Source organism: Salmo trutta, chromosome 12, assembly GCF_901001165.1.
Source record: "Salmo trutta chromosome 12, fSalTru1.1, whole genome shotgun sequence".
Taxonomy (NCBI): Eukaryota; Metazoa; Chordata; class Actinopteri; order Salmoniformes; family Salmonidae; genus Salmo; species Salmo trutta.
Window position 1 is genome coordinate 34694 of NC_042968.1, and position 22694 is coordinate 57387.

Here is a 22694-nt window from a genome sequence, read left to right on the forward strand (position 1 = left end):
AATTACGAGGGACACCAGGAGACACATGTTCCTGGGAGTGAAAGCTTCAAAGCATTTCTTATCTTGAGGGAAAGAAACAGGCGAGCTCGGGAGAGTGATAAAGAGGGTGAGAAGTTTGTGGGGGAGACAGGTCACCAACAGTTTGTGTGTAAATGCATGTGCGTAAGAAAGCAAGAACTATATAATGACTGTTTTGTTATCCTGACCTCAGAACGTTCTCTGAATAAAAGCTACAGATACCTTTTGCAGAAAGCTGAGTCCTTGCCTAATTATTTTAACCCATTGTCTTACAAACCTTGGGCATTAGTCAAGGCGAATTGATTCTTGATTATTATCATCAAAGATATACAATTCCTTTAACAAGCATGTATTTTACTAGCGTTTATTTTACTTTATTTTACAGAATGAAGATTTGGCCTGAGAAACTATGCCGATTATAACATGATAGCATTTTATTTTTAATAAGGCAATGTTTATATTACCCCCTTTCAAAGAGTCTCTCATTTATCACTTTCTTGCAGATATACAGTGCCTTCAGAAAGTGTTCATACCCCTTAACTTATTCCTCATTTTGTTTTCTTATAGCCTGAATTCCAAATGGATTAAATTATAGTTTTTTTATCATCTGACCCAGCTACAGACAGTACTCCATAATGACATGGTGAAAACATGTTTTTTGAATTTTTTTCAAATGTAAAGAAAATGAAAAACATAAATATCTCATTTACATAAGTATTCACAATACATGTTAGAATCACCTTTGGCAGCGATTAAAGCTGTGAGTCTTTCTGGTTAAGTCTCCAAGAGCTTTGCACCCCTGGATTGTACCATATTTGCAATATCACAATATATACAGTACCAGTCAAACGTCTGGACACACCTACTCATTTAAGGGTTTTTCTTTATTTTTACAATTATATACATTTTAGAATAATAGTGAAGACATCAAAACTATGCAAAAGCACAATTGGAATCATGTAATAAGCAAAAAAGTGTTAAACAAATCAAAATATATTTTATATTTGAGATTCTTCGAAGTAGCCATGAAGTTCTTCATGGTCGAATTGCTCCATTGAAACCACTACTTATGGAAGGACACCAATAATAAGAAGAGACTTGCTTGGGCCAAGAAACACGAGCAATGGACCTTAGACTGGTGAAAATCTGTCCTTTGGTCTGATGAGTCCAAATTTGAGATTTTTGGCTTTCAATGTGTGTGAAAGAATCAAGGGTGTTTAGTAGGGTCTACTCTTCATTATAAAACTATTTGTTGAATGGTTTAAAATCCGTCAGAAGCTGCTTTCAATTCATGGTGGCTCTGAATAAGTCTTGACGGAGACACAGCTTGTTTTGCCAAGGAAAGTGAAAAGGACTGAGGGAAAGTAAAATGGAAAATACATGGAAAGGAACATGGAAGTACCTCAAAGAACATTGCATTTTCAAGATCATGTAAAATCAAACAAAACATCAAAATGCATCTTTTATTCATGCCCTTACAGAAAAACCACATGATTTCAACTTACATTTTATGTGAAATCATGTTTTGGAACACAACGTGATCACATATTCACATGTGTAGTTTAATGTAATCACATGTTGCTTTACATGTTATCACATTATCTTCACATAAAATTACATGAAAACATGTTTTTGGAACACTTCCCATGTTCACATGTGAATTCATGTGTTTTTTGCGTATCTGACTGGATAGGATGGGTGATTTATTTATGATTTTATTTGTGATCCATTTATTATACACCCCCCCCAAATGTCTTTATGTATTTGTCTTAATTAATCTAAATTGAGTTTTCTACATACTTTAGCGTTAGCAGTCCATCAGGCCAATAGATGGCGATGTTGCACTGTTGTAGCAGGAGAAAGAGCAAGTTCTGGCCAAGCGCTCACCATTCTGCAGAATAAGGATCAGAAATTTACTGAGGTAAACTGGGTCTGTTCTTTTTACTATTACAGGTATGTAACAGAACTTCCAAACGTTCAAATATATACACAATATGTAATAACATGCTATTTAACAACTTTGTCAAGGTATTATCACGTTAGTAAAGGTCTTGTTTTGGCTTTGTGTCGAACTGAGTGAGAGAAGAATGTGATTTACATTGAGTGAGAGTATATGTTAGCTTGATGCTAGCTGAGGTAAAAAACGATTTACGATTCACAGAGACTATGTTTACTGAGTAGCTTACTTGTACTGGATTTTGTCTAGGAGATTTTTTATAAAGAATCCATTTCTGAGTTGGTTTTACATGTTATTGGTTTTTTTGTGTAAAATTGTGCTCACTAGCTGGTAAACTGGCCGAGCACGCTCAGTCTGGTGGACTTTTAGTTCATACAGTGAGAGAGAGACGATTTTCTGTAGGTGCCACTATCTTAAAGCTGAATGTATTGTTGTCAGTTTTCTATAGAGGTAGCGGTATATAGAAAAACATTCAGTTATTTATGTTTTCATATATAGGTGTTTCTATTGTATGAATGTGAAATACATTGTGGTTTTCATGTGAAACCATACACTAAGACAGGGTTATTTGTGGAACATTTTTGAGTTGTGCTTTAGGTAAAGTACATTTATGTTGTATAATTTAAAGTGTGCACTTGTTTGATGTGAATATTTTCAAAGTACTAACAAGAAAATAAACAATTGAACAAGAGAAAAAAAACATTCTTCAGAATAAAGAAAGCGCCAGAACTTTGCAGACGTAAACTTGTGTCTGTTCTTTTTACTATTGCAGGCCACCTCAGCTACACATGCACTCTGTCTGCACATGCATCCACGCATGCACATACACTTGGACAAACACACACTAATGTTCTCTCTCTTGTATTTGTCAGAAGTTCATCGTGGCCCTGTCGTTCGCCTCCTTCACCAAAGCTCTGTCAGGGACCTACATGAAGAGTGCCATCACTCAGAGAAACACTTTGACCTGTCCAGCTCTCTCATCGGACTCATAGACGGCAGCTTTGAGATGGGTATCAACAATAACATTGAGTTGCTTGAGAATTCATGTAGTAAAAACTAGATACAGACTAAAGTATCATCCATTTTTTTGTGGTTCAGAGTCTGCTCTCAATACTGTCTAGTTTTCTAGTTGTTCCTATTAACCTCTACGGGCTAGGGGGCAATATTGAGAATTTTGAAAAAAATATGTGCCCATTTTTAACTGCCTCCTACACCAACTCAGAAGCTAGGATATGCATATTATTAACAGATTTGGATAGAAAACACTCTAAAACAGTTTGTATGGTGTCTGTAAGTATAACAAAACTCATATGGCAGGCAAAAACCTGAGAAAAATACATCCAGGAAATGAGAATTTTGTGGCTGTACTATTTGAGTCATTGCTAATAGATCACACAGTGACAAAGTATTCATTTTGCAATTCCTACGGCTTCCACTAGATGTCAACGATATTTATAAAGTTGTTTGAAGCGTCTATGATGAACAGAGACCGAATTAGAATGCAGGGAAGTTGACGTCCCTGGGATGTCGTCACTTCATTATTGTGCACACCTGCGCGTGCACGTGAGGCGAGACATTTTTCAAAAACGTTTTTCAAGACACAGGAGAGGTTGGGTTGAAATATTATTGATGTTTCACGTTAAAAATGGCCCTAAAGATTGATGCTAAACAACGTTTGACATGTTTGAACGAACGTAAATAGATTTTTTTTTTTTACTTTTCGTTGTGACTTCCCCCCCCCCGCCCTAGATTTTGAGGAGCCTACTGAACGCCTAACAACATGGAACAACTTGGAGTTATTTGGACAGAAATTATGAACTTTGTTGAAAGAAACCACATTTGTTGTGGACCTGGGATTCCTGGAAGAGCCTTCTGATGAAGATAATGAAAGGTAAGGGATTATTTACAATAGTATTATTGATATTAGATGGTGCTAACCTGTATATCCCAGCCTATTGTTCTTAGCATAGCACCCCGTTTATTGCAAAGTGTGATTTCCCAGTAAAGTTATTTTGAAATCTGGCAATGCGGTAGCATTTACGAGATGTTAATCTATAATTCCTTGAATGACAATATTATAATTTACCAATGTTTTCGAATAGTAATTTTGTAAATTGTAACGCTTATTCACCGAAAGCATTTGAGGGAGAAAAAAATCAGAATTTCACCGCTACTGTAAAATGCTTTTTTTGGATATAAATATGAACTTGATGGAACAAAAAAATGCATGTATTGTATAACATATTGTCCTAGGAGTGTCATCTGATGAAGATTGTCAAAGGTTAGTGTATAATTTTAGCTGGATATCTGCTTTTGGTGACGCCTGTCTTTGAATTGACAAAACATTACACACAGCTATTTTCAATGTACTCTCCTAACATAACCTAACTTTATGCTTTTGCCGTAAAGCCTCTTTGAAATCGGACAATGTGGTTGGATTTAGGAGATGTTTATCTTTGAAATGGTGAAAAATAGTTGATTGTTTGAGAAATTGAAATTATTAGATTCTTGCAGTTTTGAATTTCCCGCCATGGTCACTTGTAAATAAATCCCAATACCGGGATCAGAGCGGGAAAATGTCCCTTGAGCTCTATGAATGCCCTGTCAGCCTCGGTATTCCAGCAAAAACCTGCTTGAGTGAGGTGGGACAGGGCCTTATGTTTTTGGAGAAGATCAGAATGTCGACGAGGTAAACAAAGACGAACCGATTCAACATATCCCTAAGAGTGTCATTGATCAATGCTTGAAAGAATGCCGGTGAGTTTGATATTCCAAAGGTCATGACTAAATACTCAGTGAGATCCTACTCGTACCTTTTGGTAGAGGTGAACGCCTCGGACACCGGAGCTGGTGCGGTCCTTTCGCAACGGAACGAGGAGGACAAGAAACTGCACCCATGTGCATTTTTCATTTTTTTTACTAAAAATGGCATATCAGTTTGGATACTAGGCTGCAACAACATAGCAGCACATAAAACAATGTTAGGGGTTTGACAGTAGAGTCATGGACAAACGCCAGTCAATCAATATCTGACATGGCGATTGCATAAAGAAGTTGTGTATCTATAATTCTTAAAATAATTGTTATGTATTTTGTCAACGTTTATGAAGAGTATTTTTGTAAATTCACCGGAAGTTTGTGGTGGGAAATTCATTTTCTGAACATCACCCGCCAATGTAAAAAGCTGTTTTGGGATATAAATATGAACTTGATTGAACAAAACATACATGTATTGTATAACATAATGTCCTAGGAGTGTCATCTGATGAAGATCGTCAAAGGTTAGTGCATCATTTAGCTGTGTTTTTGGTTTCTGTGACATATTTCCCTGCTTGGAAAATGGCTGTGTGATTATTTGTGTCTATGTACTCTCCTAACATAATCTAATGTTTTGCTTTCGCTGTAAAGCCTTTTTGAAATCGGACAATGTGGTTAGATTAACGAGAGTCTTATCTTTAAAATGGTGTAAAATAGTTGATTGTTTGAGAAAATTGAATTGTGGTATTTTAGTAGTTTGTGGATTTCGCGCCATGCAATCCCATTGGCTGTTGGCTAGGTGTCCCGCTGGCGGAACGGGGTTACGTCTAGATGTAACAGGTTAAACATCATTATTACCAGCCATTTCCTCTGTCCCCCAGGTCCCCTGGTGTACGATGGCAGCCTGTTGTCAGAGTGTAACAGAGACTGCTCCTGCTTGGCTGGGGAGTGGGACTCTGTGTGTTCAGACAACGGCATCACCTACACTAGAGGTCGACCGATTATGATTTTTCAACGCCGATACCGATTATTGGGGGACCGAAACCAGATACCGATTAATCTGCCAATTATTATTTATTTTTTTATATGTATGTATGTATGTATGTATATATATATATATATATATACACACACACACACACAGCTCTGAAGTGACAACGATACTGAAGAGTCTGCTTAGGAGACAAATACTCTCAACTGTTTGAATAATAAAAATAGAGTTTAAGTTACCTGTGATGAATGCTGAAAACAAAAACTGTAATTTCTATATGCAGGAAATCATATTTTAATAATGGGCATGGTAAGAATTGACTACCAAAGTGCGAGTCATAATTCCCATGACACCTTCTAGCAAAATCTGAAAAGCTGTTCCTTCGTTTATTCCATAGAATATTTTTAGATTAACTTAAAATAAGGTCTGTGTTTTGTTTAAGCTTACACCACCTTGCCAATTTTATAACTGTGTAGATATCCATAGGATATAACTCTGATCAATATAAGCAAAGATAATTTTTTTGTAGAGTGGATTTATGAAAATATGTTGACAAACGTTACCTAGTGAGATTTACACGGGTATCAAAACGCCGAGGCGGTTTAACCTCTCTAGGGTAGGGGGCAGTATTTTCACATCCGGATAAAAAACCTACCCGATTTAATCTGGTTATTACTCCTGTCCGGAAACTAGAATATGCATTAAATTGTTTGATTTGGATAGAAAACACATTAAAGTTTCTAAAACTGTTTGAATGGTGTCTGTGAGTATAAGAGAACTCATATGGCAGGCCAAAACCTGAGAAGATTCTATACAGGAAGTGCCCTCTCTGACCATTTCTTGGCCTTCTATAGCCTCTTTATCGAAAACAGAGGATCTCTGCTGTAACGTGACATTTTCTAAGGCTCCCATAAGCTCTCAGAAGGCGCCAGAACGTTGAATGATGACTCTGCAGTCCCTGGCTGAAAAACAGTAGCGCATTTGGAAAGTGGTCGATCTGAGTGAGAACAATGAAATGGGGGCGTGCGTGCACGTGAAGAGTCCATTTTAGATTTTGAGATTTAGATTTTGAGTCTTTGAACGGAAAGGACGTCTCCCGGTCGGAATATTATCGTTTTTTTACCAGAAAAATCGCATAAAAATAGATTTTAAACAGCGTTTGACATGCTTCGAAGTATGGTAATGGAATATTTAGAAATGTTTTGTCACGACATGCTTCCGCGCGTCACCGTTCGGATAGGGACCTGAACGCACGCACGGACAAAACAGAGGATATTTGAACATAACTATGGATTATTTTGAACCAAAACAACATTTGTGGATGAAGTAGAAGTCCTGGGAGTGCATTCTGACGAAGAACAGCAAAGGTAATCCAATTTTTCTTATAGTAATTCTGAGTTTAGTGAAAGCCAAACTTGGTGGGTGTCAAATTAGCTAGCCCATGATGGCGAGCTATCTACTCAGAATATTGCAAAATGTGCTTTTGCCGAAAAGCTATTTTAAAATCTAACACCGCGATTGCATAAAGGAGTTCTGTATCTATAATTCTTAAAATAATGTTTATGTTTTTTGTGTAATTTAGTAAATTCACCGGAAGTTTTCGGTATGTTTGCTATTTCTGAACGTCACATGCTAATGTAAAAAGCTGGTTTTTGATATAAATATGAACTTGATTGAACAAAACATGCATGTATTGTATAACATAATGTCCTAGGAGTGTCATCTGATGAAGATCATCAAAGGGTAGGGCTGCATTTAGTTGTGGTTTTGGTTTTTGTGACATTATATGCTAGCTTGAAAAATGGGTGTGTGATTATTTCCTGCTGGTTACTCTCCTGACATAATCTAATGTTTTGCTTTCGTTGTAAAGCCTTTTTGAAATCGGACAATGTGGATAGATTAACGAGAGTCTTGTCTTTAAAATGGTGTATAATAGTCATATGTTTGAGAAATTGAAGTAATAGCATTTTTAAGGTTTTTGAATATCGCGCCACAGGATTCCACTGGCTGTTGACTAGGTGGGACGATTTCGTCCCACATACCCGAGAGAGGTTAACCTCTCTAGGGCAGGCGGGACGAAATCGTCCCACCTACGTAACAGCCAGTTGAATCCTGTGGCGCGATTTTCAAAACCTTTGAAATGCTATTACTTCAATTTCTCAAACATATGACTATTTTACAGCTATTTAAAGACAAGACTCTCGTTAATCTAACCACACTGTCCGATTTCAAAAAGGCTTTACAACGAAAGCAAAACATTAGATTATGTCAGCAGAGTACCCAGCCAGAAATAATCAGACACCCATTTTTCAAGCTAGCATATAATGTCACAAAAACCCAGAAGACAGCTAAATGCAGCACTAACCTTTGATGATCTTCATCAGATGACACACCTAGGACATTATGTTATACAATACATGCATGTTTTGTTCAATCAAGTTCATATTTATATCAAAAACCAGCTTTTTACATTAGCATGTGACGTTCAGAACTAGCATACCCCCCGCAAACCTCCGGTGAATTTACTAAATTACTCACGATAAACGTTCACAAAAAGCATAACAATTGTTTTAAGAATTATAGATACAGAACTCCTCTATGCATTCGATATGTCCGATTTTAAAATAGCTTTTCGGTGAAAGCACATTTTGCAATATTCTAAGTAGATAGCCCGGCATCACAGGGCTAGCTATTTAGACACCCAGCAAGTTTAGCCTTCACCAAACTCCGATTTACTATTAGAAAAGTTTGATTACCTTTCCTGTTCTTCGTCAGAATGCACTCCCAGGACTTCTAATTCAATAACAAATGTTGGTTTGGTCCAAAATAATCCATAGTTATGTTCCAACAGCGGCGTTTTGTTCGTGCGTTCAAGACATTATCCCAATGGTAAATAAGGGTAATGCGCACGGCGCATTTCGTGACAAAAGATTTCTAAATATTTCATTACCGTACTTCGAAGCATGTCAACTGCTGTTTAAAATCAATTTTTATGCCATTTTTCTCGTAAAAAAGCGATAATATTCCGACCGGGAATCTGCAATTAGGTAAACAGCCGAAAGAAAATACAGCACGGGGTCGACTCGGGCACACGCCTAATTCCTTTGTCCTCTGATCGGCCACTTGGCAAAGGCGATAATGTGTTTCAGCCAGAGGCTGCCTTGATATCGTTCAGCTTTTTCCCGGGCTCTGAAAGCCTATGGGAGCCGTGGGAAGTGTCACGTTACAGCTAAGATCCTCACTCTTCAATAAACAGAGACAAGAAGAACGACTCCTTGTCAGACAGGCCACTTCCTGCATGAAATCTTCTCAGGTTTTTGCCTGCCATATGAGTTCTGTTATACTCACAGACACCATTCAAACAGTTTTAGAAACTTTAGGGTGTTTTCTATCCAAAGCCAATAATTATATGCATATTCTAGTTACTGGGCAGGAGTAGTAACCAGATTAAATCAGGTACGTTTTTTTATCCGGCCGTGTAAATACTGCCCCCTAGCCCTAACATGTTAACTACACATGGTTGATGATATTACTAGTTTATCTAGCCTGTCCTCCTTTGCATATAATCGATGTGGTGCGCATTCGCGAAAAAGACTGTCTTTGCTCCGACATGTACCTAACCATAAACATCAATGTCTTTCTTAAAATCAATACACAAGTATATATTTTTAAACCTGCATATTTAGTTAATATTGCCTGCTAACATGAATTTATTTTAACTAGGGAAAATGTGTCACTTCTCTTGCAAACAGAGTCAGGTTATATGCAGCAGTTTGGGCCGCCTGGCTTGTTGCGAACTGTGAAGACTATTTCTTCCTAACAAAGACAGCAGACTTCGCCAAACGGGGATGATTTAACAAAAGCGCATTTACGAAAAAAAGCACAATCGTTGCACGACTGTACCTAACCATAAACATCAATGCCTTTCTTAAAATCAATACACAGAAGTATATATTTTTAAACCTGCATATTTAGCTAAAAGAAATCCAGGTTAGCAGGCAATATTAACCAGGTGAAATTGTGTCAGTTCTCTTGCGTTCGTTGCACGCAGAATCAGGGTATACAGAATCTGGCTCATTGCGAACTAATTTGCCATAATTTTACGGAACTATGAAATAACATTGTAGGTTGTGCGATGTAACAGGAATATTTAGACTTATGGATGCCACCCGTTAAATAAAATACGGAACGGTTCCGTATGTCACTGAAAGAATAATGTTTTCGAGATGATAGTTTCCGGATTTGACCATATTAATGACCTAAGGTTTATTACATTATAGTTAAGTCTATGATTTTATATTTGATAGAGCAGTCTGACTGAGCGGTGGTAGGCAGCAGCAGGCTCGTAATAGTCAAAGGTATATGGTTTAGAGAGAAATAGTCGACGCGTCATAATTCCTGTAATAACTTGCGGCTGAACTTGAAAGGGGTTCCTTCGTTATTTTACCGTTCATGTCTTCCATAGAGAATGTCTTGATCTACTTCAAATAAGGTCTGTGTTTTGTGCTTAACTAGTGTTTATGATTGATTGATTGTTTTTTTATAAGATAAGTTTAATGCTAGCTAGCAACTTACCTTGGCAACGTAAAGCAGGTGGTTAGAGCATTGGGCTAGTTAACGTAAGGTTGCATCCCCAAGCTGACAAGGTAAAAATCTGTCGTTCTGCCCCTGAACAAGGCAGTTAACCCACCGTTCCTAGGCCGTCATTGAAAATAAGAATGTGTTCTTTAACTGACTTTCCTTGTTAAATAAAGGTTTAAAAAAAAAAAAAATAATTGGCAAATCGGTGGCCAAAAATACCGATTACCGATTGTTATGAAAACTTGAAATCGGCCCTAATTAATCGGCCATTCCGATTAATCGGTCGACCTCTAACCTACACCTCCCCCTGCCTCGCAGGCTGCTCCAGCTTCACAGGTTACGGCAAGAACACGGTACCAATACTATTAATGTACTGAGTGTACAAAACATTCACAGGGATGCTGGGCCATGTTGACTCCAATGCTTCCCACAGTTGTGTCAAGTTGGCTGTATGTCTTTTGAGTGGTGGACCATTCTTGATACACACGGGAAACTGTTGAGTGTAAAAAACCCAGCAGCGTTGCAGTTCTTGACACAAACTGGTACCCCTGGCACCTACTACCATATCCCATTGAAAGGCATGTAAATATTTTGTCTTGCCCATTCACCCTCTGAATGGCACACATACACAACCCATGTCTCAATTATCTCAAGCCTTACAATATGTTTTTAAACCTGTCTCCTCCTGTTTATCTATACTGATTTAAGTGGACTTAACTAGTGACATCCATAAGGGATTATAGCTTTAAACTGGATTCACCTTGTCAGCATATGTCATGCAGGTGTTCTTAATGTTTTATTCACTCAGTGTAACTCATTGGCACTGAAATAAGTTATTTTCAACCATTAACTGGAGCCTTGTTGAGGCCTTATCTAAGTAAGTAATTGTGGATTGACAATAAAGTATTATTTTCCATGTATGGAAAAAATATGGTATGCAATTCCTATAGAGAATGTTCTCTCTGGTAGTTGTTCAATTTAATGATTTTTTTCTTTTCTTTTCTTTATTAACAAGTATCATCAAACAAAAGATGAATAGTCACATGCAAACAAGCATACTAACAAACTATTTAACTTGCCAGGAATCCTAAACAAACAAATCATATTCATTAATAATACAAGTTTTAATTGCCTTTTTGTTTTTCATTTTAGTTGAAGTGGTGCCATATTATTTAAACTCATTAATAAAGTGAAAAAAGTGATGTTCTGAATTAGAACATTTGCATTTGTGAATATGAAATTGACCTAGTATTATTAGCAGGTGAATTAAATATACTACATCTTTATCTATGTCAGATTTTCTGAAATAAATCATTATCAAAACCATTAAATAGTACAACCGTTCCTATTTTTTTGTAACAAAATTCTGTATGTCAATCCAAAACATTCTGCTATAAATACAGGTAAAAAACAAATGCAAAATGGTCTCCTTCTCCATTTATTTGTTAGAAAATTGTTAGCAATTTTCCATGCTTTCCCCCATTGTATATCACCATAGATATTTTACTAAAATAATCTTGCTGAGGGAATTGAAGTATCACAAACAATATTCCTAATCTGTTAATTACTACATTTATCTTTGATGTTAATATTGCCAATGAATATATTTTCATGTAAATCTGTTACTACATCTACCACAGAGGAATATAAAGATATACAACCACTTTGGAATCACATCAAAAACAGTTGCATATTCTTTTGGGGTTATTGGAATATTTAACTTATCAAGACATTCCCCATATGAGAGTAGATATCCATCTTTATTCAGTAACTGACCAACCAAAATAATTTTATTCTCAAACCAGTTATGAAAAATACTTATTTTTAAATCGTATATCTTTGTTCCATCAAAAGTATCTGTGGGTAAAAATTGTGTTTATACGCTAACATCCAAGCTAAATTTGCCTGCTTATGGAATTTTGCCAACTTTACTGGGATTTTATCAATATCAAAATTACATCGAAGCAAAAATTCTAAACCACCAACAGAGTCAAATAAATACTTAGGGAAGACATTCCAAATACTGTTCTGGTTCTTAACATACTTCAGAATCCAATTTATTTTAAAAGTATTATTTAGAGTATTGAAATCTAAAACCTCAAGACCTCCTTGTTCTTGGGTATTAGTGAGAATATATTTTCATAGATAGTGAGGCTTGTTCCTCCAAATAAAATTGTAAAGAATCTTATCTAAGTCCTTTACAATTTTAGGGGGTAAGTCAAGTGATAATGAGACATAAAGCGATCTGGATAACCCTTCAGCTTTGGATAATAAAACCTGACCTTATAACGAAATATCTCTCATCAACCAGAGGTTCAATTTCTTCTTTGTTTTCTCAATAATGGGGTTAAAGTTCAATTCACTCCTTTGTTTTTCATCCTTGGATATAACAATTTCAAGATAAGTAACCTTATCTTTAATTGGGATACCATATACTTCCTGTAAAACACAATCCTTGAGTGGAAATAAGACTGACTTATTGATATTAATTTTCAAACCCGAAACTAAGGAAAAGTCTTCAATACAGGAAACCGCTTTAGAAACCTCATTCCTGTCTCTTAAAAATATGGTGGTATCATCAGCCAGTTGACATATGTGCTGAAACACCTTAAATTCCCTTTGTTGATATGAAAGGCCATAATTTGAGTAACCAATAAAAATACAAATGGACTAATTGGGCAGCCCTGCCTAATGCCACGGCCAATATCAAATCTTTGGGATGTCCCGCGAGCTAATTTTACAGAGCTAGTACAACCACTATATAAAGTTTGGACCTCTTTCAAAAATGTCACCAAACCCCCAAAAACATATTGCTTTGAACATAAACTCATGTTCTACAATGTCAAATGCTTTATAAAAATCAACAAACATAAGAAAACTTTCATCAAGGATGAGGTCATTATAGTCAATCATATCTAAGATCAACCTGATGTTATTACTAATGTGTCGAGCATGCATAAAACCAGATTGTTCTTCATCAATTATATGATGCAAGCCTTGTTTCAACCTCTTAGCAAATACAAGGGCAAATACTTTCCCATCATTATTCAACAGGCTAATGGGTCTCCAGTTGTCTATATAAAGAGTATCCTTATTAGGTTTGGGAATCAAAGTAATTACACCTTGCTTTAAGGAAGCCGGTAACTCCCCCTTTTCTATTGATTCTTGAAACAGCAAGAATGAAAGGAATCAATTTATCATTGAATGCTTTATAAAACTCGCTTATTAAACCATAATTTCCAGGGGACATATTGTCCTTAAGGCTTTTAATCGTCTTTTATCTCAATTTCAGATAACTCATCATCACAAAAATCCCTGAAATCATTATCTCTCTTCTTAGCAATATTTGCTACGTTGTCTAAGAAAAGATCCATATTGGAAGTTGGCTGGGCTGATGTATACAGATTCTGATAAAACTGGGCAACATGCTGAGAGATTTCTTTTGGATTTTCATTGGGAGTATTATTAATCATTAATTTACATATGGAAATGTTTTTGCCTGCCCTTTTTTCTAAATTAAAGAAATATTTGTATTTTTCTCTCCCTCTTCCATCCATTTTCATCTTGATCTTACAAATGCTCCCTGGGCCTTTTCCTCGTAGATACAGTCTAACTGCATTTGCAATGATGATAGCTCCAGTAATTCCTGATTAGTTAGTTCACTTTTTTTTGTATAATCCAATATTCCCTTTATGATGTCATATTCTTTCTCTCGCTTGGCACGAGCAATTTCTTTCCCCATTGAAATAGCCAAAAGCCTTAATCAAATTTCATTAGCTCCCAGTAACTTCCAAACATATTCATAACACAGGCACAATTCCAGTATTTATCATTAATTCCTGCTACTTCCTTCTTAAATACTTCATTCTCTAGTAAAGTCTTGTTCATTTTCCAGTAACCTTTGCTAACTTTTTTTGTTGACAAACCATGCATATTTATCTTTATTGAGATCCCTTTGTGGTCTGTTAAAATCGATGGTTCAATCGAGACTGTATCAACCTTGTCAGCCATATCTTCAGATATCAGCCAGAAATCAATACAGGATTGTATAGATAAATCTTTAGTACTCCATGTAAACATAATCCTATGTGGGTTCTTATGTCTCCAAATCTAGAACACCTAACCTTAGACATATATTCCTTATCTCACAAACAGAATTGCTACCCTTAGGAGGCCATCTATCTAGATTATCATGTAGTACCGTATTAAAATCTCCACCCCATATTACTTTGGCCAATGGAAATTTAGACAATTTTACTTATTTTCCTCTCAATGTCTCTAAATAAAATACAGTTACTTGACTTGTTATTGGAAGAATAAGTATTTACAACAATGAATTGAACATGGTTGACATCTACTAATAGTATAATCCATCTCCCTGTATTATCTGCTTCATGACTCAATATATGACCCTTAAAGTTGCCTTTTAAAATAGCAACACCTGCTGACCGATTAGTACCAAATGAAAACCAAATATCATTCCCCCATTGACACTTCCAAAACACAGTATCTGTGGAACAGGCATGAGTTTCTTGAACGAAATAAAAGTCGGCACTCTTACCCTTACAATACAAAAATAAAGATTTCCTTTACAAAATATTACGGATTCCCCTGGCATTAATAGAAAAAACAGAAACGGACATTTCCTATCACAGTGACTATATGAAGAATATTAAACTTGTATACGTTCACATGAATCAGGGTCTCACAAAAAGAAAAGTTCTTACTAGTTGCAAATAAAAACAGTCCTTTGCACCACGCAAGTGGTTGACATAAATTATATAAATATATATATTTTATACATTTGCAAATAACATTGTACCATAGATTGGTAAAAACAAATAGTCATCAAGCTAACATTAAGTGTCAGTGCGAATTTCCCTGCCATAAAAAAAAATATATATATAAAATAAGTTTGGCTCACACAAACAATGCTATTTCCTCAAGAAATATAAAGTTTTATCAGATGCAAATAAAACGCAGTCCTCGCAACTCACTTGATAAATCCAGCAGTCAACAAACTAGGTGTCAGCATGAGTTTCCCTTCCATTAACCTCCCTGGGCAAGGTGGGATGCTTGCTATTCAACAGCCAGTGGAATCGCGTGGAGCAAAATACAAATACCTCATAAATGCTATAACTTTAATTTCTCAAACATATTACTATTTTACACCATTTTAAAGACAAGACTCTCGTTAATCTAACCACACTGTCCGATTATAAAAAGGCTTTACAGCAAAAGCAAAACATTAGATTATGTCAGGAGAGTACCCTGCCAAAAATAATCACACAGCCATTTTCAAAGCAAGCCTATATGTCTGAAAAACCAAAAGCACAGCTAAATGCAGCACTAACCTTTGATGATCTTCATCAGATGACACTCCTAGGACATTATGTTATACAATACATGAATGTTTTGTTCAATCAAGTTCATATTTATATCAAAAACCAGCTTTTTACATTAGCATGTGATGTTCAGAACTAGCATACCCACCGCAAACTTCCGGTGAATTTACTTAATTACTCACGATTAATGTTCACAAAATACATAACAATTATTTTAAGAATTATATATACAGAACTCCTTTATGCAATCGCTGTGTCAGATTTTAAAATAGCTAGTAATATTCTGAGTAGATAGCCCGGCCATCACGACTAGCTAATTTGACACCCACCAAGTTTGCGACTGTCGTGGATGAATCAGAATTAGTTGGGTAACATAGATGATTAAGATGTTTTATTAGTATAATATGCTTATGTGAGATACTTGTCATTAGAAAGTGTCCTTTGGACTCTGGTGTCTTTCATTTGCATGTTTCCCTTAGCTCGGGCTCAGTCACTTGGGGCCCAGAGAGGGGAGAGATCAGACTTGTCTTTTTTATGTGAATGTGTCTTTACCTATTCTTAAACCATGTGAAGGGATGGCGTGATTAATGGGGAACCAATGACTTGTCTCCACAATGTCTGTGAGCAAGTCACTCCCTCCTTTTCTTTATTGTGGGGAGGTTTATGGCAGTAACTGGACCCTTGTATGTCCTCTCTTAGATCTCGCACTTATCCTGTGATAATATATGGCCTAGAGGCTCACTTCCCCAGTGAGGGGGAAGTGAGCTTCCCCACTGTCCAGGAGTGGGGTCAAGAGGGGGTTTGCTTGAGATGGGAGTATCTAGAGTTGACAATTGACATATGCCATTGGATGAAATGGTGTTTTTGTTCAATACCGTACCAGGGAGGGACGGTTCTAGGGGGACCAGATACTGGGCTATACAATGAACCCTGTTGAGATAGCAGTTACTGCCTGCTGTGTTTTATGGATATCTGTCAAACAAAACTTAACCTTATGACCCATTCTATGTATCTGTGGTTTGTCATGTACGTAGAGAGGGGTGGACCGTGGGTATAAAAGCTCTTTGTATTGAAGGTGTTGTCACCTCATTCAATGGTTCATTCGAGAGAGTGCATTATTGGGGGTCAAGTGCTTTTGCAAAAGTATCTTAATTATTAAAGATGTAGTTAACCTGTTAGGGTATAGGGGGCAGTATTTTCACGGCTGGATAAAAAAATGTACCCGATTTAATCTGGTTACTAATCCTACCCAGTAACTACAATATGCATATACTTATTATATATGGATAGAAAACACCCTAAAGTTTCAAAAACTGTTTGAATGGTGTCTGTGAGTATAACATAACTCATTTGACAGGCAAAACCCTGAGACAGATTCTGACAGGAAGTGGATACCTGATGTGTTGAATTGACTTAAAGCCTATACCATTGAAAAACAAAGGGGGTGAGGAATGTTTTGGCACTTCCTATTGCTTCCACAAGATGTCCCCAGCCTTTACAAAGTGTTTTGAGTCTTCTACAGTGAGATCTGACCGAATAAGAGCCTTGGAACTGTGATGGCCCATTAGACACCTTGCGCGCGAGTTGATGGTGGGTACTCTCATTCTATAACGTTTTAAAAGAGAACCCAATGGTCCGCCTTGAATTTTATTCATGTTCTGGTTAAAAAAGGCCCTAATGATTTATGCGATACAACGTTTGACATGTTTGAACGAACGTAAATATATTTTTTCCGTTCGTGATGTGAAGTGAAGTCCGGCTGGCTTAGATCATGTGCTAACAACACAGAGGTTTTTGGACATAAATGATGAGCTTTTTTGAACAAAACTACATTCGTTATGGACCTGGGATTCTTTGGAAGTGACATCTGATGAAGAGAATCAAAGGTAATGGATTATTTACATAATATTTTCGATTTTAGATCTCTCCAACATGGCGGTTAGTCTGTATCGCAATGCGTATTTTTCTGGGCGCAGTGCTCAGATTATTGCAAAGTGTGATTTCCCAGTAAGGTTAATTTTAAATCTGGCAAGTCCATTGCGTTCAAGAGATGTAAATCTATAATTCTTTGAATGACAATATAATATTTTACCAATGTTTTCTAATATTAATTAATTATTTTGTTGTCATGACTTGACTGCCGGTATTGGAGGGAAACGATTTCCTGAACATCAACGCCATAGTAAAACGCTGTTTTTAGATATAAATATGAACTTTATAGAACTAAAAATGCATGCATTGTCTAACATAATGTCCTAGGAGTGTCATCTGATGGAGATTGTAAAAGGTTAGTGCATAATTTTAGCTGATTTTATGGTTTTGGTGACGCCTGTCTTTGAATCGACAATGCATTACACACAGCTATTATCAATGTACTCTCCTAACATAACCTAACTTTATGCTTTCCCCGTAAAACCTTTTTGAAATCGGACAACGTGGTTAGATTAAGAAGATGTTTATCTTTCAAAGGCTGTAAGTTAGTTGTATGTTTGAGAAATTTGAATTTTGACATTTACTTGGTTTCAAATTTGCCGCTCTTGAAATGCACCTGCAGTTGATAGGGTGCGCCACGGGTGGCACGCTAACGTCCCACATAGCCCCAAGAAGTTAACTCGGACTGGTGTGTTTAACTCTCCTCATTTGGTAATGCAGAAATTAGCCACCACAGCCTTCACCAAACTCAGATTTACTATAAGAAAAATTGGATTACCTTTGCTGTTCTTCGTCAGAATGCACTCCCAGGACTTCTACTTCAACAACAAATGTTGTTTTGGTTCGAAATAATCCATAGTTATATTGAAATAGCTCCGTTTTGTTCATGCGTTCAGGTAACTATCAGAAGGGTGACGCGCGAGCGCATTTCGTAACAAAAAATTCCAAAATATTCCATTACCGTACTTCAAAGCATTTATACACAGTTTAAAATCAATTTTTATGCGACTTTTCTCATAAAATAGCAATAATATTCCAACCGGGCGACGTTGTATTCGTTTAAAGAGAGAAATAAAAACATGGAGAATTCACATGAACTGTTCTCAGCCTGACCACTCACAAAAACTCCTGCTGTTTTTCGCCCAGAGACTGGAGAGACGTCATTCCACGTTCTGGCGCCTTCTGAGAGCCAATGGAAGCCTTAGAAAATGTCACGTTACAGCAGAGATGCTGTATTTTTGATAGAGATGCCAATGAAGGAGAACAAATTGTCAGACAGGGCACTTCCTATATGGAATCTTCTCAGGTTTTGGCCTGCCATATGAGTTCTGTTATACTCACAGACACCATTCAAACAGTTTTAGAAACTTTAGAGTGTTATCTATCCAAATCTACTAATTATATGCATATTCTCGTTTCTGGGCAAGAGTAGTAACCAGTTTAAATCGGGTACGTTTTTTATCCGGCCGTGCAAATACTGCCCCCTAGCCCCAACAGGTTTTAACAAAAGCCTTAGCTCTGGCAAAGTATACATTTTTCCCTTCCTTCCTTGCTCTCTCAATCATCGGCCACAGACGATTCCGAGCTTCTTTGTCAAATGCTGTCAGATCCTCCTTGATCCTCAGGTTGTTCTTCTTTAAATAGTCATTTTTCTTTGCACTTTTCCATGTCATATCCCTCGCTGTCCTGGAGATGAATCTCATGATCACTGGTCGTGGTGGCTGGTTGTTTTCCCCATCTCTCAGCCTACCCAGGCGGTGCACTACATCCAGAGAACCTGCAACAACATTTTGCTCCTCCTATTGTCTTGCAAATGTCCTTCACTCTTGCTTTATATTGCATATACTGTACATATAGCCAATATAGCTATTAAACCCATGTTCAGTGACTGTAATCTGTGACGCAAGTGGCCTAATATGTTTGTGACGTTCCATGGAACCCACGGTATTGTTTAAAACTAGATTCTGATTGGCTTGCAGGTCATTCTACAGTGTAAATTATAAATGAAAACGTGCTTTTATATCAGTGTTACAGATTCACATTACCGAGCGTGTCTCAACCTGTACCGCACTTTTATCTGCCTAAAGGTATTGTAGCGACCCGCACAGGCAGCTGTGGGTTATGTGTTAGGCTATTAGTGGGTTGTGTCATACTTACCAGTGTTCGCGGGGTCATGGCAATCAACCTGCCATCTGCCAATCACGGGAATGCCTGGAATGTTCTGATACCGGTTAGCCTGGTGGTTGGCAGAGTAGCGTGGAGGGGGGTTGGGCAGGGAGCATTGGAAGTTAACACCGGGTTTAGCCATTGTTCTCTCTCTTACGTGTGGGCTTCACAAGAGAAGGTCACGGTTGGTTTGTAGGGTATTTGGCGTGGGCTACGGCCAAACAGTAGCCTGTGTTAAGTTGGGTTAATAAACCGTCCATTCGTTAACTCCATCCTCTGTCTGGACAATTGTTCCTTTATGATCTAGTCAGGTCATTACAGTATCTTCACGCACGACTGGATAGGCCTTTTGGATACGCTTGTCCAAGGTAAGGAAATGCGTCAAGCTATAGCCTACTTGTAATGTTTTAGTTCCGAACTCAAGTTACTCCAGTCAAGTGATTAATCGTAAAAGTTAGTTGTTTTGACTGAGCAGTCCAATGGCCAATGCTGTTTATGGACTATGAGACCCTCGGCTATATACTATGATGAGCCAATAACATGCATAGATTATGCATTAGGCATTGCACAAGTCAGTGTCTAGGTCAGAATATAAAGTTCCTACTTCTGTCAACTCAAGTTACTCAAGTCAAGTGATTAATCGTAAGAGTTAGTTGTTTTGACTGTCAAAACAAATAACTTTGATGGAATATTCCAAATTACAATGCAATTCTGCATCACAAATTCACAATATTACTTGTATTTCAATGATTCATCCAGGCCCAAGACATAAAGTCGCCTGAAAGCTGTGTAGCAATCATTCCATTGCTCACCTATAGGATGGTAATCACATACATGATTGGCTTAATCTAGAATCATGGATACCTTTCATGTGAGTACTCACACACCAGATTTTTTTACATACCTCAGAAGGAAGATACCTCAATATCTGGAAGCACTGTCTCATGTACAATTGTTAATGCTATCTCTGAAATGTCTAACTGTAAGGGCTGTCGTCATAATAAAACCAAGGTGCAGCGGAGGATGTGTGTTCATCTTCATATTTAATGAAAAAAGGAAAACACTAATCAAAAATAAACTAAAGATAGCAAAACAGTCCTGTCGGGAAAAACTCAGGAACAGAAAGCACTAGACAGAAATATTCACCCACAAAAACCCAAAGGAAAAACAGGCTACTTATGTGTGACTCCCAATCAGCAACAACAAACTACAGCTGTGCCTGATTGGAAGCCACACGGCCAAAATCAACGAAACAAACCAACCTAGAAAAATAACATAGAACGCCCACCCAATGTAACACCCTGGCCTAACCAAAATAAATAACAAAAACCCCTCTCTATGGCCAGGGCGTTACACTAACAAAATGTTGACCTGATCATTTCATCAAGACCTTCTCATCACAAGTTGGAACTACTGGTCAACATTGGGACAATGCAGCCATAAATAACATGGACCAATATTTTCATGGAGGTAAGCACTACACTTCTGATAGGTTTAAAGATTGTATTACATTATCTAAAAGTGTGAAAGTAAACCCCAGCTGTTATTCTTTTCACAGAGAAGGACAATCCCCATTATGCCATGAATGTTTCATTGCTGAACAACCATAGATATTTTTCCTCTAATTTGGCTCCCGTTCCTCCAACAGTGAGCAAGACCTGCCAGCAGAGCTCACTGGAGCAGGGAGACATCCCGTCATCCTTTTGGCACTTGACAAAGTACACTTTTTTTCTTCTAAATAACACTATAGTAACATCTTCTGCACAAAGTTACATTCCTAATATGATTGGTGTTAAGTGAGAAAGAATCCTAAAGATGGTCAAATGGGCATGGTCTGAAGCCTCTCGTCATCTCAGTATGTTGAACCACCTGATTTCTTGCAGGCTTGAGATTCAGATCCTGCTGAACGATGTTAAGCATTCGATTAACCACATGCAGGGGACAATGAACACCATGCAGGGGCAGTGTATTGAGTTGCAGACTGCCATGTCTAAGGTAGTGTCAGATGAGTCTCAGATACAGAAGAATAAGTCTATGATGGTATGGTGATAATGATTGAGATGGTGATTATAATAATGATGACTAGCGGTACCCCACTGAAGACGACGTCGCCGAACTGCAGTCAGGTCAAGACCCTGGGGAGGACAATGAGCACACAGATGAGCTTCCCTTAGAGGTTTTTTGAGAGTTTGTGCAGAATTTCTCTGGTTGTGCAAACCCACAGTTTCATCAGCTGTCCAGGTGGCTGGTCTCAGACGAAGAAGCCAGATGTGTAGGTCCCGGGCTGGCGTGGTTACACGTGGTTTGCGTTTGTGAGGCCGGTTGGAAGTACTGCCAAATTCTCTAAAACAACGCTTATGGTAGAGAAATTAACATGAAATTATCTGGCAACAGCTCTGGTGGACATTGCTGCAGTCAGCTTGCCAATTGCACGCTCCCTCAAATCTTGAGACATCTTTGGCATTGTGTTGTGTGAAAAAAATGCGTATTTTAGAGTGGCCGTTTATTGTCCCCAGCACAAGGTGCACCTGTGTAATGATCATGCTATTGAATCAGCTTTTTGATATGCCACACCTGTCAGGTGGATGGATTCAAAAGAGAAATGCTCACTAACAGGGATGTAAAGAAATGTGTGCACAAAATCTGAGAGAAATAAGCTTTTTGTGTGTATGGAAAATTTCTGGCATCTTTTATTTCAGCTCATGAAAATGGGACCAACACTTTACATGTAGCATTTATATTTTTGTTCAGTATAAATGCATATACCAATAAAACTGATTGAGATCAAATAGTTGGCATGCAGACGCTGCATGGACTTGTCAATGGTAAAACTTGAAGAATTATCATTCATGATTAACAGTGAGAAATGTTAAGGGATGATGACCACAAAAATGTGTGTGTAAAGTAGAGGTATAGAAACACATGCACAAAACTTGATTTGGATCTT

At 37.4% G+C, this 22694-nt stretch overlaps 1 long non-coding RNA gene across 1 annotated transcript; it reads left to right on the forward strand.

Moving 5' to 3' along the window:
* The first annotated feature begins 1883 nt into the window (after nt 1–1883).
* On the forward strand, nt 1884–3043 carry LOC115202683 (uncharacterized). Its single transcript, XR_003880015.1, has 2 exons — nt 1884–1971; nt 2851–3043. It is a non-coding gene; the product is annotated as an uncharacterized LOC115202683 (long non-coding RNA).
* The last annotated feature ends 19651 nt before the right edge of the window (nt 3044–22694 follow it).